A 19,097-nucleotide genomic window follows, 5' to 3' on the forward strand; every position below is an offset into this window, starting at 1 on the left:
GGGCTGCACTGATGGAAATTTACTCCTTCAAAACTACTACATACAAAAGGGGCAGAACTACGTGCTTCTAAAAGTAGAGTTGGGTTTTGCTAAAATAATGTTTTTACAGATTCTAAAAAATATGTGCTTGATAGAAGATGTAAATTTTATGGCAATAAAAGTCATCTTTATATAACACAGGATGTAACAAAGGACTCCTGAGACAATATGCTGTATCCACCAAAGCACACAGCAAGAGTGATACTTTAATTATAAAGACAGGAAACTGAAACTTAGAGGGGTGCCTGGCTGGCTCAAGCAGTAGAGCATGCGACTCAATCTCAGGGTCATGAGTTCAAGCCCCATGTTGGGTACAGAGATTATTTTCAAAAAAAAGAAAAAGAAAAAGAAATGGAGACTTAGGTAAAGTAATTAGCCTAAGGACTCAGCTCCAGAATAAACAAAGATCTCCTGACTTAGGCAAACACACAAAGTGCTCTTCCCACTTGCTACCTGTCTTCCAGAATGGGGCCGCAGTATCTCATCAGAGATCAGTTCCCCTAACAGTTCTCCCTCCACAGAGAGTTCTTAGGGAGAATTGCATTTTGTCCTACAATGCAAATTGATTGGCTTTTCTTTTCAAATCTTTTTTACAAGGGGATCTACAAGTTAGAAAGTATTGAATATGAATACTGTGTCAACACTGTAAACTGTGGCAAAGACAAGAAGCTTCTAAAATCTCTCTTTTACAACTATAGGTCTCATGTAAATACCTCTTACTCAACTGCATTTTTCAAAAGGAGAATCTGTTCTCTCAATGAAGGTAGCTTCCTCCAAGTGAAAATATTCAGATATAGACTGGCATCCTATCTTACCACAGAAGCAGGTGTTTATTAGCAAACCCTTCTTTGCTCTTGTTCAGTATACTGATAATTTGCTAACAATCAACTAGAATGTTGGAAAACCCCCATCAAGATTTCAATTTTACAGAAAGTACCCAAAATTCCACCAGTTTTGCATCACAAAGTAGTGGTTAAAGTAGAGTTTTGAGTAAAATGCCATGTGTGTGGTTTTTGTGGGTGGTTGCAGCTCAAAACGACTATTAGGCCTCATCAGTTACCTACTGGGGAGAGCTATGATGGCAACTATAAATCAAGACCATTATGATAACATTCTTCCTTCTTTGGTATTATATATCACATTAGCAATTCCTGCAACCTAAAGGCAATTCAGAACCCTAACTAGCCTTCTAGTCTGAACCCCAAAACCTGCCAAAATAAAATACAAAGGCAGATTCCTGGTGAGTTTTGACATTTGTCAACTCCAACAATGCTTATGGAATATAAATTCTCCAGGCGCTGGTATTTTAAACCCATTTCGTAAAACAAATCTCTAGCTTACTGGGGCACTACATTAAAAAAAAAAAAAAAAAGACAAGGAAGAAAAACTTACAAAGGAGAAACTTAAAATACTTTAAGGTCATGACAAACCAGTGTGAAAGAGAATCCTAACACCTAGAAGTGAAACTGCATCATCCACCCAGCCTGGAAAGAAAAAAGAAAGCTAAAAACCACTACAGAATAAGAATGCAGAGTTTGAGAAAACCCCTAAGGTGAATTCTGAACAACAACAACAACAAAAAAAAGAGCCCCCAACATAAGAAGTGCATACTGTATGCAAGAACCACTAATGGAAAGAGTTTGCCAGCACTTATGTCATTACCTCACCAAAGATGGCTGATCCCATGTAAAGAATGGGCCTTTCAACAATCCAGGAATGTAACTGTTCACTCCAGACCTCAAGTTATTTCATCCTTTTTCACATGCTTGTCAGCTGTAGCATCTCATCAAGTCTTGTCAGAAGCCTTCTTTAAAAATTCTCAGGAAGAAAAACAATGGAGATGTGGTGTGAAACGGGGACAATGAGTCTGGAAGCACACAAGGCTTGGAGGCTAAGCACTAATGTATCCAGAGCCCACATGGCAGCATGGTGAGATGAACATAACAAGGACCTTGACCTTGGTGACAGTCTGCAGGAGTTCTGCCACTTCAGCGCTATAACTTGGAGCAAATCCTTCCATCAGTGTAAATGTCACCTTTCCCCCACCCCCATCTAAAGAATGCACGTATCACCACTTCTTTGGACAAGAATGAGCATTAAAGACAATATATGTTGAGTGTCTAGTATATATATCCTATACATGCTCTTTCCCATTGCTTTGCAACATCATCACTTCCTTTTTCTCATACCTATCCATAGTCTCAGCTAAATATTAAATGACCAAAGCTGCTTTCTGTTCCCACTAAATGGGCCTGATATACCATGGGATCCTAAATCTCATATCTTAACATGAAACACTGGGTCATATGGAGCCATTTTTTCAAATTGTATCTCTAACATCCAAATTGTGTTTTAACTATCAGTCTGAACTAACTTCACACAGAAAGAAAACTATCATAGCTCATGACTTCCAGATAATTATTCTTATATTCATGATCAGTGTTGAATTCAAATCTGACTTCAAAATATTCTTCATGGAAAGAGGTTTTATCTTGTGTAAGATCATGTGTTTCCCTAGTTTATGAAGTGCCTTCACCTACATCCACATTTACACCTTCCAACCCTGGTCAGATTATTCTCCCTGACATCTGCATGCTCCCAAAGTATACTATCTTTCATTTAACATTCAAATGCCTATTTTAGACCAGCTCTCACATAACTGTTGGGACCCAGCCCTCTCCTTAATGATTTCAAGGATCGTAGGGAGGGTGCTAAAAAGTGCCCAATGATTCCTTGTTACTTTTGATCCTAAACCCCAACTGCAACCTAATTCTCATCATCTCCCTTCTATTTCACTTCACCCCTACTGCTGATGCAGCCCTCTCTATTCAGCCTCCAAAACACATGAACATCTGGGTGTCATGCGAGCACATCTTTACCAGAGAAAGATTCTAAAGGCGAATAGGAAACTACTTAAAATAGACAATCAGACATCAAAGCTCACGCCCCCTTCCTTCTCGCCACTGGAGGAGCAACTTCTCAGGTCTACCCTACTGCTAGGGCCCACTCTCTCACCACTCCTGCCCAAACAAAAGCAAAATAAAAAAATTTCCCTCCAGCCTCAATTAAAAACAAAAAGTTCTTATTTCTTTATGCAGAGCAATTTTAGTCCCCAGGTCCTAACCACTCCTATCTCAATTAGCCCTTTACCTTGACGAAACCGAAAAAAAAAAAAACACCCCAAGAAAGAAAAAGACTCTAATTCTATTGTCCTTAGATTCCAACTCAAAAAGCAACCAGCTTTTTAAAATAGCATTTTTTTTGTTGGGATGAGCACTAGGTATTGTATGTAAGTGATGAACCACAGGAATCTACCCCCAAAACTAAGAGCACGCTTTACACACTGTATGTTAGCCAATGTGACAATAAATTGTATTTTTTTAAAATTAAAATTAAAAAATAGCGTTTTTGTCTTTCCTGTACACCCCTATCTTATAGAAGAAAAAAACCAATTCAGAAAGGTAAACCAAAACATCTGCCTGGGAATCCATGGCAGATCACAGACACACTCTTCTCTATGCCCCTGCTTCACTGCACCAGGTGCAGACCTGCGGAGAAGATGCTGGGGCCTCCACTTCTTCCTTGCCCACCTGTTTGGGGGAAGAGCTCCACATACCAGATAAAAATCCTAAAAGACACAAAGGGAAGTAAAAGTTCTTAAGGGTCAGGGCTGCACTAGTTCATTTCTGAATCACAGGCACCTAACACAGGGGCTCAATACATTGATGGGGGAGAAATACTCTTTGCAAATCTTCACTTAATCTGCTTGATGGTTTTGGAGCCTAGGAGTCTTTCAAAAAAGAAGGAACATCTAGCAGTGGCCCAAAGGGTGTTCTATTTAGAACAATCAGGCACTACTCCTTCTACTGCTAATTGACCATTGAATCCTACAACTAACCATTTATTTTAACTCTTTGGCTCCAACAGTCCTGCTCCACACCTCTAAACCATCTTCTACGGCTCTCTCTAAATCAAGTAACCCCATCTTTCCCTTCTTTCAATTTTTGTAACAGGTTAATGTGATTGTGTTCTTTCCATGAAGGTGTAAATTCAGACTCACGTGTGCTCCCACACTTCTCTCTCCACCATACCCCCTCCTCTAACAACCCTAAAAGACACCCTCCCTCCACAATCCGTGGAGGACTGTAGCAGTTCTCAGATTATCCCAGAAGAGACAGAACACAATTTAGGTAACAGAAGGAAGTTATGGCCATTTTAGGTAACAAAGAATTATGGTTCATTTACATATGAACATATATACAACATGGATGAATCTCAAAAGCATTACGTTAAATAAATGAAGTCAGATTCAAAAGGCTACATTCATGTGTCATTCCAGGTATAGGACATTCTGGAAATGGTAAAATGACAGGGGCAGAAATCAGGATCAGCAGTTGCCATAGACAGGAGGTATGACAAGAAGATTTATTACAAAGGGACACTAGGGAAATATATTGGGTGACAGAAAGATCTTCGATGTGTTAGTAGTTACATGACTACATAAGCTTTTCAAAATTCATAGAACTATTAAAAGGGGTAAGTTTTACTATATGTAAATTATACCTCAGTAAACTTGACCAAAAATTTTCTAAAAACTATTGGGGGGTGGGGTTGAGGGGTAAAAGGGCCAGGTCCAAGAATTTGCATTTTTTTAAATGTTTATTTTTGAGAGAGACAGAGCATGACTGGGGGAGGGGCAGAAAGAGGGGGAGACACAGAATCTGAAGCAGCTTCTGAGCTGTCAGCACTGAGACTAATGCTGGACTCAAACCCACAAACCGTCAGATCATGACCCGAGCTGAAGTCAGACACTCAATTGACTGAGCCACCCAGGTGCCCCAACAATTTGCATTTTTCATTTGCTCCCCAGGTAATTCTGATGCAGGCTGTCCACAGTCCGTAGTCTGAGAAGCACTGCTCATGCGTGGGCTGCATCACAAGACCTTTATCCTTTTTGGCACACGCAATGTGCACACTTTGGGAACTGAGTACCATTTGACAGAGTTGAGTAGGAGCATAAGAGTAAAAAAAAAAAATATGCTCACTGGAGAGCCCTGTAGGCCTGGCTACAAGACTTAAAAGAAAAAAAAAAAGGTGTGCTCCTGCTTACAAAAAATTGTGTTCTAGAACTTGCAAATGGACAGTCCTATAGTTATACCGCATTTGTTTTCTATTGCTGCCATAACAAATTACCAAAAGTTTAATGACTTAAACAACACAATTATACTTCTGGCTGGCTAAGTCTAAAATGGCTCAGCAGATTGCTTCCAGAGGCCTTAGGGGAGAATCTACTTGTTTGCCTTTGTCGCTTCTAGAGGCAGCCCCAGTTTCACTGTGGCCGGCTCCCGTCTCCAAACCTGAAACGGCCAGTTGTGTTTTCCCATGTCAAATCCCTCAACATAATCACATCTGCAAAAACCCTTTGCCATGGAACATAACATATTCATAGGGCTCGGGCATTAGGTTGTGGACGTCTTTAAGGCGGCCATTATTCTGCCTACCATATATGCCTCAGCAGAATCTAGGCAAGCACTTAGGTTTAAGAGTAGAACAGCAAATCTCCCATCTGTTTTCAAGCTTAACTGATTTGAATACAATTAGGAAGAACACATTTTCTTATGGTCCAAATAGGCTAAAAAGTCAGCTCATTAACCCGATCATAAAAGCTGATAATGCTATGTATGATCGCCTAAGATGGTTATGTTGCTTGCTTTTAACTTCACTATTGATACTCTTGGACAACCAAAAGCAACTATAAAAAAGATGTGTTTGCTTTTTCAGACACACACACACACACACACACACACACACACACACACATACACACAATCTTATTTTCCTCAGTTTAACTGTGAGGATTAACTAACCCTTTAAAAGTAAGAAAGACCCAGTTAAATTTAAAGAAAACAAAACTGGACCATAAACTTCCCAGCCAATACTCCTTGTTGATGGGGGAGGGAAACAAGCTAATACATACCCGGATAAGATTTTTAAAATTTTAAAAATATGCCATCCTCATCTCTTCTTTGGTGTCTGTACAAATTTTTTGCTTACCTTTTTATTTCTTTTACTATTACTGAATTTTTAAAGTTTCATTTTTTATATTCTGGTTGCCAATTCTTTATCAAATATATGTTTGGCAAATACTTTTTCTCCTGGTCTATGGCTTATCTTTTTATTTTCTTAGCACAGCTTTTCAATGATCCAAAGTTTTTTAATTTTGATAGAACTTATCATCTTTTTCTTTTGTGGTTCATGTTTTTTGTGTCCTAAGAAGTCTTTGTCTAAGATCCCAAAGATTTTTCTCCTTTGTTTTCTTCCAGAACAGCAGTAGACAATAAAGCTTTCTGTGATGATGAAAATGTGCTATACTCCAAGCTAACCAATACACTAGCTATAGCTAACCACACATAGCTACTGAGGACTTGACATGTGGCTAGAACTAAGAGCTGAATTTTAAAATTGTATTTAGTTTTAATTATTTAAATTTAAATAGCCACATGTAGCTACCATATGGACAGGAAGTTCTAGAAGTGTTACAGTTTTGATTTTACATTTTGGTCTATGATACATTTTGAGTTAATTTTTGTCTGTGTTTAAAGTATAGATCAAGGTTCATTTTTTTAAAATATGGACATCCAATTCTTCTAGCACCATTTTGTGAAAAGACCATCTTTTACTCCAATGAGTTACCTTGGCACATTTGGCCACGTTTGTGTCTTTTTCTGGACTCTGTTCCATTGACCTGTGTGTCTATCCTTTCACCAATATCACCTTGTCTTCATATATGGCCAATGGATCTTCAACAAGGGCACCAAGAATACACAATGGTGAAAGGACAGTCTCTTCATCAAATGGTGTTGGGAAAACTGGACATCCACATGCAAGGGAATGAAACGGAACCCTTATCTTACACCAGATATAAATATAAACTCAAATGGATTAAAAACTTAAATGTAAGACCCGAAACTGAAAAACTGTAGGAAAAAAAACCCCGGGAAAAGCTTCATGACATCGGTCTTATCAATGATTTCTTGAATGTGACACCAAAAGTATAAGCAATAGATGCAAAAACAGACAAACTGAGGCTGTATCAAACTAAAAAGCTCCTGTACAAAAAAAAAAAATCAATAGAGTGAAAAAGCAATCTATCCAAAGGGAAAAAACCTTTTGCAAATTTATAAGGGATTAATATCCAAAATATGTAAGGCACTCCTAGAACTCAAAAGCACAAAAACACAAATAATTTGATTAAAAATGGGCAAGAGATTTGAATAGAGACTTTTCCAAATAATATATACAAATGGTCAGTAAATATATGAAAAGATGCTCAACATCATTAAACATCAGGGAGATGCAAATCAAAACCACAATGAGATAACACCTCACACCTATTAGGATAGGCACTATCAAGAAAACTAACACGTGTAGGCAAACTGGAACCACTGTGTACTGCTGGTGGAAATTTAGAATGGTGCAGCCACTATGAAGAACACTATGAATGCTACTCAAAATAATTTTAAATAAAACTACCTTTTGATCCACCAACCTCACTTCTAGGTATTAATCCAAAAAAATTTGAAACATGTTCTCAAAAAGATATCTGCACTCCCAGGTTTACTACAGCATTGTTGACAATAGCCAAGGGAGGGAAACAACCTAAATGTTCAAAGATGAATGGATAAAGAAAACAGAGTATAAAGAAAATGTAGTATATACAAACAGTGAAATATTATTCAGCCATAAAAGGAAGGAAATCCTGTCATATGCCAGAAAACGGATGGAACTTGAAGACATTAAGCTAAGTGAAATAAGCTAGTCATAGACAAACATTGCAAGATTCCACTTATATGAGGTATCTAAACTGGTTGAAGTCATCAAAGCACAAAATACAACAGTGGTTGCCAAGGTCTGAGGAGAGGTGGAAATAAGGAGTTGCTATTCAATGAGTATAATTAATCCTCCAGTCATGGAAGATTGAAAAGTTCTAGAGATCTGCTATATAACACTGTGCCTACAGTTAACAATACTGTGTTGTACAGTTAAACATTTATTGAGAGTAGGGGCACCTGGATGGCTCAGTTGGTTAAGCAACCGACTCTTGATTTCAGCTCAGGTCATGATCTCACAGTTTGTGAGTTCAAACCCCGCATCATCAGTGTGGAGTCCACATGGGATTCTCTCTCCCTCTCTGCCCCTCTTCCCCTCAAAATAAATAAATAGACCTTAAAAAGAAACAAAACAAAATTACAGAAGGTAGATCTCATATAACGTGTATTTTTTAGCATAGGTTTAAAAAAAGTCACACGGTCTTAATTACTGTAACTCTATAGTAAGTCTTGAAATCAGGTAGCATGAGTCTTCCAATTTTGCTTTTTCTTTTTCAAAATTATTTTGGTTGTAGTAAGTTCTTTGTCTCTCTATATAAATATTGCAAGTAGTCTGTTGGACCACAGAAATATAAAGGATTTTAAAAGGCTACTACAAAAAATGATATGCCAACAAACTGGACAACCTAGAAAAACAAAATGGATAAATCCATATAAACATACAATCTTCCAAGACTAAATCAGCAAGCAATAGAAAATCTGAAAATAAAATTAGTAAAAAGTCATTAAATTAAATAAATAATCAAAAAATTCAAGTCTAGGAACAGATGGTTTCACAGGTAAATTCTACAATTTAAAAAAGAGTTAATACCTATCCTTCTCAAACTATTCCAAATAATTAAAAAGAATACTTCTAAATTCATTCTCCAAGGCCAGCATTACTCTGTTACCAAAACCAAAGACACTACCAAAAAGAAATATCCCTGATGAACCATAGATGCAAAACTCAACAAAATATTAGCAAATGAGTTAAACAATACATTAAAAGGATCATTAACCACCAAATCAAGTAAGATTTATGCCAGGAATGCAAGGATGGTTCAAGATCTGCAAATTAATTAATGTGATATAAGAGATTAATAAGGATTAAAAAACCTATGATCACCTCAATAGATGCAGAAAAAGTATCTGACAAAATTTTAAGTTTCATGATAAAAACTCTCAGCCAAGTGGGTTTGGAGGGAACATACCTCAACATAATAAACAGCATACATGATAAAGCCAAGCTAACATCATACTCAATGGTGAAAATCTGAAAGCTTTCTTCTAAGAACAGGAACAAAACAAGGACGTTCACTTTCACTACTTTTATTCAACACTGTACTAGAAGTTGTAGCCACAGCATCAGACAATTAAATGAATAAAAGATATCCAAATTGGTAATAAAAAATTAAAATTATCACTATTTGCAGATGATATACTACATACAGAAAACCCTAAAGACTCCACCAAAAACTTTTAGAATAAATGAAGTTAGTAAAGTTGGAGGATACAAATTAATGCACAGAAATCTGTTGTGTTTCTATATACTAATACCAAACTAGCAAAAGAGAACAATTCCATTTATATCAAAGAGAAATGAAATACTAGGAATAAATTTAACCAAGGAGGTGAAAGATCGGTACTCTGAAAAGTCTAAGATACTGATAAAAGAAATTGAGTAAGACACAAATGAAAGGAAAGGTATACCATGCTCATGGTTGGAAGAATATTTTTTAAATGTCAATACTACCCAAAGCAATCTACAGATTCAACACAATCCCCACCAAAATACCAATAGATTTTTCACAAAACTAGAACAAATAATCCTAAAATCTGCATGGAACTACAAAAGACTCCAAAGAGCCAAAATAATTGTGAGAAAGAAGGAGAAAGATGGAGGTACCACACAGCCAGATTTCAAACTATACTACAAAGCCACAGCAGTCAAAACAGTATGGTATTGGCATAAAAACAGACCCAATAGATCAATGGAACAGAATACAGAGTCCAGAAATAAACCCATGCTTATGTGGTCAATTAATCTATGACAAAGGAGGCAAGAATATACAATGGGGAAAAGAATATACAACACTTCAATGAATAGTGTTGAGAAAACTGTACCACTACACAGAAAAGAATGCAACTGGACCATTTTCTTACACTAAATACAAAAATAAACTGAAAATGGATTAAAGACCTAAATATAAGACTTGAAACCATAAAACTTCTAAGAAAACACATAGGCGGTACACTCCTGGACACTGCTCTTACCAATGTTTTTGCATCTGTCTGAGGCAAGGAAACAAAAGCAAAAATGAACTATTGGGACTACATCAAACTAAAACTTTTGTGTACAGTGAAGAAAACCATCAACAAAATGAAAAGGCAACTTAGTGAATGGGAGAAAATATTCGAAAATGACAAATCTGGAAAAGGCTAATATCCAAAATATATAAAGAACTTATACAACTCAGTGCAAAACAAACAAAAAAACCCAAGCTGATTTAAAAAATGTGCAGAAGATCTGAATAGACATTTTTGCAAAGAAGACATACAGAGGGCCAAGAGACACATGGAAAGATGCTCAACATCAGTAATCATCAGGGAAATGCAAACCAAAATCAGAACAAGGTATTACCTCAAACCTGTCAGAATGGCTAGTATCAAAAAGAAATAACAAGTGTTGGTGAGGATGTGGAGAAAAGCGAACCTTCATATACAATTCATGAGAATATAAACTGGTGCAGCTACCATGAAAAACAGTATGAAGTTTCCTCAAAAAATTAAAAATACAAATACCATATGATCCAATAATTCCACTTCTGGTTTACCAGAAAAAAATGAAAACACTAATTTGAAAATATATATACACCCCTACATTTCCTGAATCAGTATTTACAATAGCCAAGATATGGAAGCAACCCAAAGGTCCACCCACAGATGAACGGATAAAGAAAATGTTGTATGTATGTATGTATGTGAAACATTACTCAGCCATAAAAAGAAATGAAATCTTGCCATTTGCAGAAACATGGATGGACCCAGAGGGTATTATGCTAAGTGAAATAAATTAGAGAAAGACAAATAGCATATGTTTTCACTTGTATGTGAAATCTAAAAAACAAATGAACAAACAAAACAGAAACAGAGTCACAAATACAGAGAACCAACTGGTGGTTGCCAAAGTGGAGGGGAGGAGCAGAGGGATGAGTGAAATAGGTGAGGGCAATTAAGATGTACAAAGTGCCAGTTATAAAATAAGTAACAGAGATCTGAAGTATGGCATAGGGAATATAGTCAATATTGTAATAACTTTGTATAAGGACAGATATAACTATACTTAAGCATTTCTTAATGTATATAAATGTTGAATCATGTTGTACACCTGAAACTAATAGAATATTCTATGTCAGCTACATTTCATTTGAAAATAAGTAAATTTTTAGAAGAGCCCAATTTCCACAAAAAAAATACTAAGATTGTGATTATAATTTCAATGAACCTATTCAGTCTTAACAATTCGGTAAGAAATGACATTTTGACAATATTCATTCTTCCAATCCATGAACACAGTCCAATGCTCCACTAATTTAGGTCTCCTTTGATTTGTCATCAGTTTTGTAGTTTTCAGCATACAAATCTTGCAGATATTTTGTTACATTTATCACGATTTTAACTGTTTAGATGTTATTATAAAAAGCACTTAAAAGTTTTAAAGTTCAAAATATTCTGTCAGAAAAGTAGGATTAATTTTCATATATTGACCTTGTATCTTGTAACCTGGCTAAACTTCCTACTAGATACACTACCTTTTTTGTAAATTCTTTGGAATTTTCTTCATAGACAACCATGCTATCTACCAACAAAGGCATTTTATTTCTCCCTTTCCAATCCATATACCTATTTCCTATAGGAGTGGTGAGAGCCAACATCCTTACTACAGATGTTTCATACATGCCCTTTATCAAGTAGAGGAAGTTTACTTTTATTCCTACTTTTCTGAGAGTTTTGTGATGAATGAATGATAGATGTTAAATGCTATTTCTGCATCTACTGAGATGATCATCATATGGTTTTTCTTATTTAGTCTGTTGATAAGGTAAATTGCATTGACCGATTTACAAATAGTCAACCAACTTTGCATCCTGTGATAAACCCCACTTGGTCATGATGTATTTATTATTCTTTTTATACAGTGGATCTTTCAATCATTTTTGTGATAGAATATATATAACATGAAATTTACCATGGTGACCATTTAAAAAAAAATTTTGAGAGAGAGTGAGCAGGGGAGGGACAGAGGGAGACTTTTTTTTTTTTTTTTTTTTAACGTTTACTTATTCTTGAGAGAGAAAAAGAGATGAAGCGCAAGTGGGGTACAGGCAGAGAGAGAGGGAAACACAGAATCCAAAGCAGGCTCCAGGCTCCGAACTGTCAGCACAGAGCTCGATGTGGGGCTCAAACTCACAAACCACGAGATCATGACCTGAGCCAAAGTCAGATGCTTAACTGAGTCACCCAGACGCCTCAGGAGAGAGAGACTCTTAAGCAGGCTCCATACCCAGCACAGAGCCTGACACCAGGCTCTATCTCACGACCATGATATCATGACCTAAGTTGAAATCCAGAGCCAGACATTTAACCCACTGAGCCAACCAGGTGCCCCCATCATAACTATTTTTAAGAAAGTTCAGTAGTATTACAGAAATTCCTAATGTGTGCAATCATCACCACCATCTATCTCCACACCTCTTTTCATCTTGCAAAACCAAACTTTGTACCCATAAACAATAAATCCCCATTCTGCCTTCCCCAGACCCCTGCAAACCACCATTCTGCTTTGTGTCTCTGATTTTGACTCCTCTATCTCATGTAAATTAGACTCATATAGTATTTGTCATTTTGTGACTAGCTTACCTCATTTAGCATAATGTCTAAAGGTTTATCCACGTTGTAGCATACATGAGAATTTCCTGCCTTCTTAAGGCTAAATAATATTCCACTGTATGGGGGTGCCTGGGTGGCTCAGTTGGTTAAGCATCCGACTTCAGCTCAGGTCATGATCTCATGGTTTGTGGGTTTGAGCCCCACATCGGGCTCTGTGCTGACAGCTCAGAGCCTGGAGCCTGCTTTGGATTCTGGGTCTCCTTCTCTCTCTGCCCCTCCCCTGCTCACACTCTGTCTCTCTCAAAAATAAACATTTAAAAAATATTTTTTAAAAATTCCACTTTCGTATGTACCACAGTTTGCCTATGCATTTATTCATTGATGGACACTGGAGTGTTTCCACATTTTAGCTACTGCGAATAATGCTGCTGTGAATGTAGGTGTACAAATATTTAAGATCCTAGTTTCAATTATTTTGGGTATAAACCCAGAACTGAAACTGCTGGGTCATATGGTAATTCCATTTTTAATTTTTTGAGTAACCACCATACCATTTTCCATAGCAGCTATCATTTTATATTCCCATCAACCGGGCACAAGGGTTTCTAGTTCTCCACATCCTCATCAACGCTTATTCTTTATTTTTTTTTAAAAAATTTTTTTTAATGTTTATTTATTTTTGAGACCGAGAGAGACAGAGCATGAATGGGGGAGGGTCAGAGAGAGAGGGAGACACAGAATCCGAAACAGGCTCCAGGCTCTGAGCCATCAGCCCAGAGCCCGACGCGGGGCTCAAACTCACGGACCGTGAGATCATGACCTGAGCCGAAGTCGGACGCTTAACCGACTGAGCCACCCAGGCGCCCCTTCATCAACGCTTATTTTTATTGATTTGTTCATTTTTGATAGTAGCTATCCTAATGGGCCTGAGTTGTTAATTCTGGCCTCATAAAATTAAGTGGGAAGTGTTCTCTCCTTTACTATTTCTAGAAGAGTTTATACAGAATTAGTATTATTTCTTCCTTAAACACTTGTAAAACTGCCCAAGTGAAGTTTATCTTGCAGGAAAGGTTTTCAGATTCTTTATTAGTTCTTAAGTAAGCTTCAGTAGTCTTTCAAGGAATTTGTCCATTTCACCTAAGTTATCAAGTTTACTGACAGAAATTGTTCATAATATTCCCTATTAGCATCTTAATAGGGAATATTAAATTTCTGTAGAACATACAGTAATATTCTCTTTTTCATTTGTAATATTAACATTTGTATCTTCTGTTTTCTCCTGACAAGTCTAGCTAAAGGTTTGTCAATTTTATCTTTAAAATACCAGCTTTTGGTTTTAGTGACTTTATTTTTGTTTCAAATTTTCTCTATTTTTATTTCAAACTTTATTTATGCTCTTATTTTCATTATTTCCTAGTTTCTTCTTCTTTGGGGCTTAATTTGCTCTTCTGTTTTTTAGTTTCTTAAGGTACAGGCTGAGAGCATTGATTTGAAGTATTTTTTGTTTTCTAATGTATTTTAATGCCATGCATTTCCCTCTAAGCACTGCTTCAGCTTAGTCCTATACATTTTGACGTGTTACATTTTCATTGCCATTCAAAATAATTTTTAATTTCCATTATGCCTTTGTCTTTGACTCATGGGTTACTTAGAAGTGCGTCGTTTAATCTCCACAAATATTTGGAGATTATTGGGATACTGTTATTGATTTCTCATTTAATTCATGTAGGACCAGAGAAATCATATTTCTTTAAATTTTTTGAGGTTCATTTTATGGCCCAGAATATCTAACATTGTGAATTTTCCATATGCACTTGAAAAGAATGTGTATTCTGCTGTTGTTGGATGTAGTATCCTTTCAAAGTCAATTCAACCAAGTTGGTTGGTAGAGCTGCTTAGGTTTTCTACATCCCTATTCATCTTCTACGTACTAGTTCTATGGATTAATGAAGTAGGACTGTTGACATCTCCAACTGAAACTGTATTTGTCTATTTCACCTTTAGGTTCTTTCACTTGTGTTAAGTGTATTCACATTTATTTTTATTTTTTTAATTTTTTCTTTAATTTTATGTATTTTTGAGAGAGAGACACAGTGTGAGCAGGGGAGGTGCAGAGAAAGGAGACATAGAATCCAAAGCAGGCTCCAGGCTCTGAGCTGTCAGCACAGAGCCCAACATGCAGCTCGAACTCATGGACTGTGACCTGAGCTGAAGTCAGATGCTCAACTGACTGAGCCACCCAGGAGCCCCAGGGTATTCACATTTTCATTGTTATATATTCTTGAGGAATTGACCCTTTACTCATTATGCAATGCTCTTTATCTTTCCCGATAGTATTTCTTGATCTGATGTCTACTTTGGTACTAATACAGCCACTTCATCTTTCTTTTCATTAGAGTTTTGAGTAGTATATCTTTTCTCTTTTACTTTTAACCTATCCATGTCTTTATATTTAACTTGGATTCAAAAAACATTGGGCAATTCCCTTCATCTTCTCTGAAATTTTTTCTTTTTTTAATGTTTATTTTTGAAGGAGAGAGAGACAGAGCATGAGGGGGGAGGGGCAGAGAGAGAGGGAGACACAGAATCCCAAGTAGGCTCCAGGCTCCAAGCTGTCAGCACAGAGCCCAACGTGGGGCTCAAACCCGTAAACCGTGAGATCATGACCTGAGCTGAAGTCGGAGGCTCAACCGACTGAGCCACCCAGGCACCCCTGAAATTTTTTCATTTCTTACATGAGTTAAGCAATTATCTTTATCAAAGTGATATAGGAGAATTATGAAAGGAGACACAGTAAAAGCATTCTGTAAATCCAACAAAGCTATATATACAAACACGTCTATCGTTATGTACAAATATACATGTAGGTTTCATAAACCAATCCATGGTGCCCAAAGTCTAATGCCTTATTTTCATCTGTCAGTGCTCTCTATAACTAATTTCCTGCATTTTCAAATTTATTGTTTTTATTTTAATGAAACAGAGGATAAACAAATTTACCTTTCCTTTTCTGAAGTAAAAACTCTTGTCTGAAAACTTTTATAAGCCAATATCAACCTTATTAGTAAATTCTTAAGGACCTGCTATGCGTTAAATTAAATTCTTGATCCCTTTATTAAAGTAAAAAAATAATCAGTTTTGGCTAAGACCCACACTAACATTGAAAGATTTAGTTATTTCATTTGAGACAAAGAAAAAAATAAAATGTTAAAGACAAGTATTTCTCAAAGAAACAATATAAACATCCAGGATTTCTATCACAATTGAAAAGCCTAACTTTTCAGGAAGATTCTTTTTTCTTTAAAAAAACAACCAAACATGGGGCGCCTGGGTGGCTCAGCCGGTTAAGTGTCCAACTCCGGCTCAGGTCATGATCTCACAGTTCATGGATTCGTGTCTTGCATCAGGCTCTGTGCTGACAGCTCAGGGCTTGGAGCTTGCTTTGGATTCTGTCTCCCTCTCTTTCTGTTGCTCCCCTGCTCTCACTCTCTCTCTCTCTCTCTCTCTCTCTCAAAAATAAAGATTAAAAAAAAAGTGCAAACAAACAAAAACAGAGAAAACAGGTGATACAATTTCTGAGGTGGAGGAACATATAATAAACACTGTTTGATTCCCAAGTGTCCAATATGGTGAGGTAATGGATATAAACTATATATATAGGGGCACCTAGTTGGTTCAGTCAGTTAAGCTTCCCATTCTTGGTCTCAGCTTAAGTCTTGATCTCAGGGTCGTGAGTTCAAGCCCCACTCTGGGCCTGGAGGGTACTTAATAAATAAGTAAATAAATAAATAAATAAAGCATATAAACTGTCAATATAAATACTACATGCTCAACAAATGTTTATTACGATTGTTGCAGTTATTCAGCATACTATACTGTATGCTGAACTGAAATAGTGAGCAAGACCAAGGACAACTAATTCTTTAAAGCCAATTTCAGGAAACTGGAACATAAACACGCCCACTCTACAACTGTTTACAATATTAAAATGAATAATTGCAAATAACGAAAAAGTCAAATCCTGGAATCTCTCATATGCTTTCAATTAGATATCATCAATCAATGGCTACTTTTTTCAACAAAGACCTATGTGGAGACAAGCTACTGCTTTTACGCAAACATCTCCCATTCACTCAACAGGTCAAGATCAATCAGCTATTTATACATACTTCAGACACAAGCCATCACATACTATGTGTAGTCATGGTAGGCTTACAAAAAACTGGTCATATTCTGGCAAAGCATGTTGTATGATAAACAGATCATAAACAGAAACTATCACTGGCACCCAAGAGGCAAAATCCAGCTGCGTTTCTTTATCCCTAATCCCAGTTTCAGCTGCAGGTTTTTTCCAGAAAGAACAGTAGCTTGATTTACTCAACACTCTGCTGAAGTCAGGGTGTGGTCACCCTTCTCCAAATAATATTACAAATGGATTTTCCCTGAACTCTTGTAGCAACAGGATCTTGAAAGTAGTTACTGGTAAGAAAAGGTGAGATTAAGGTCAAAATGCATGCCTACAAAAAAGTAATAAATAACAGCTTTTAAGGACCACCTAGAGATATGGGAGGCAGGGTATTATTGAGACCAAAAGAAAGAGGTAAACACAGTACAGAACACGAATATCTTTTAAGCTTTCAACATTGAGCCACGGTAACAGTTGAAGACTATCTGTTTTTGCCAGCTTTCCTGTTAAGTACTGACAGTTTCATCCCAAATTGTTACAATACACTATTAACTGCCCGAAATGCAAATGAATCATTTTCCTTCTTGATCATCAGAACTGGTCTAAATGTAAGAGTGAATTCAGAAAAATCAGTTAAATGTCTCCTTTATTAGTTCTAAAACACTACCAACTAGAGATTCGGAAAGGCTCAGAAGCCTTTTTCTAAGGCAGGGAGAGATAGGAATGTGCTTAATAAATTAATAACTGCATTCCTTCACTCTGGCTAGCCTAGAGAACAAAAATCAACCTCTGTTCTGCGGGCGTGCACCCCCATCTCCCACACTGTGATGTATTCCCAGACATTCCAACGGCTTTGAAATGAGCAACTGCACTTACAAGCCGTTTGCGCTGCCTCAGCCTCTAACTAGTGTTAGGAGACTACTAAGTGCCCAGGACAAAGTAACCGCCCCACATTATCTTTTCATGGTCTTTGAAGCACGTTTTGTGCCCTGATACGGAAACTGAGGCCCAAGCTCACACAGGCAGTGCTGAAGACCCACCAGGGGGCCCACTCCAAAGCCCTGGCACTAAACCACCATGAAACTTTGGTCTTCAGTGCCTTAACTAGGCACCTGTTTCCCTGAGGGCAAGGGCATGACTTAGGTGCTCTAAATACTCACTAGGCAAGGAGTGATTGTGACGTGAACTTTCTGTTCTTCATGGCCACTGTCAGGTCGCAAGCCCCCTGGAAAAGTGGGGAAACTGAGGCCCGGGCTAACTGACTTGCCAGAGATCACAGAGTCCGTAATGGGCAGAGAGAAGCCTAGAGGGTTGATCTTTGCGATTCTCAACGTCCGTGTATAACACGGTCCCGAGCTTCTACCTGGCTTACCCGGCCCCTGGATCCCGCAGACTTTCAGAGGAAGGGGTCTGGGCAGGGGTGCTCCCCACCCGGATCGTTTCCCGTCCGCAGCCTCCGCGGACAGGGGAAAGCAGCGGCCCGCCCGGCGGCCCCACCCGCCGCCAGCTGCAAGGCACCACGCCAGGCATGTGTTGCCTGTTCATAGACACTCCCTCCTCCGCCTTTACCCCTTTACCACCTCCGCCCACGTCCCAGCCCAGCTGAGCACGCCTGCGCGCCCGGGCCCATAGCCCGTAGGCCCGTGGGCCCTCGAGCCCACTGGTCACGTGGGGCTCCACGCGGCCCTGCTGCCACCAATTGCAAAACGGGCCTCGCGTTCGCCACGCCCCCTTGCTGCCGCACCCCCTCGAGGGAGAGCTGGACCCCCAGCTGGCCCTTGTTCCTCCCTGCTGTGGCGTGTGCACCGCTTCTTTGCGTGCTGTGTGTGTGTGTGTGTGCGCGCGCGCGCGGCTGGTAGAGGTGGGGGAGGCGGGGTTTGAAACTTGGTTGAGGTAACTGTGGCCACAAGCTCTAGTGGAAAGCGGGGGAAGACGCGATGTGGGGGCAGTGCTTTGTGGGGAAAGGGCCAGTTCCCTGGAAAAGGAAGGAAGTAGGTGTCGTGGGCTGCACACACCGCCCTTTTGGGGGAAGTCAGAAAGAACTCCAGGCTTTCCCATTTTATGGCTAAATTACTTGAACCCTCACTAACTCTGTCTAGAGTAGTTACACGTGG

This window comes from Panthera tigris, chromosome A2 (genome assembly GCF_018350195.1).
Source record: "Panthera tigris isolate Pti1 chromosome A2, P.tigris_Pti1_mat1.1, whole genome shotgun sequence".
Classification (NCBI taxonomy): domain Eukaryota; kingdom Metazoa; phylum Chordata; class Mammalia; order Carnivora; family Felidae; genus Panthera; species Panthera tigris.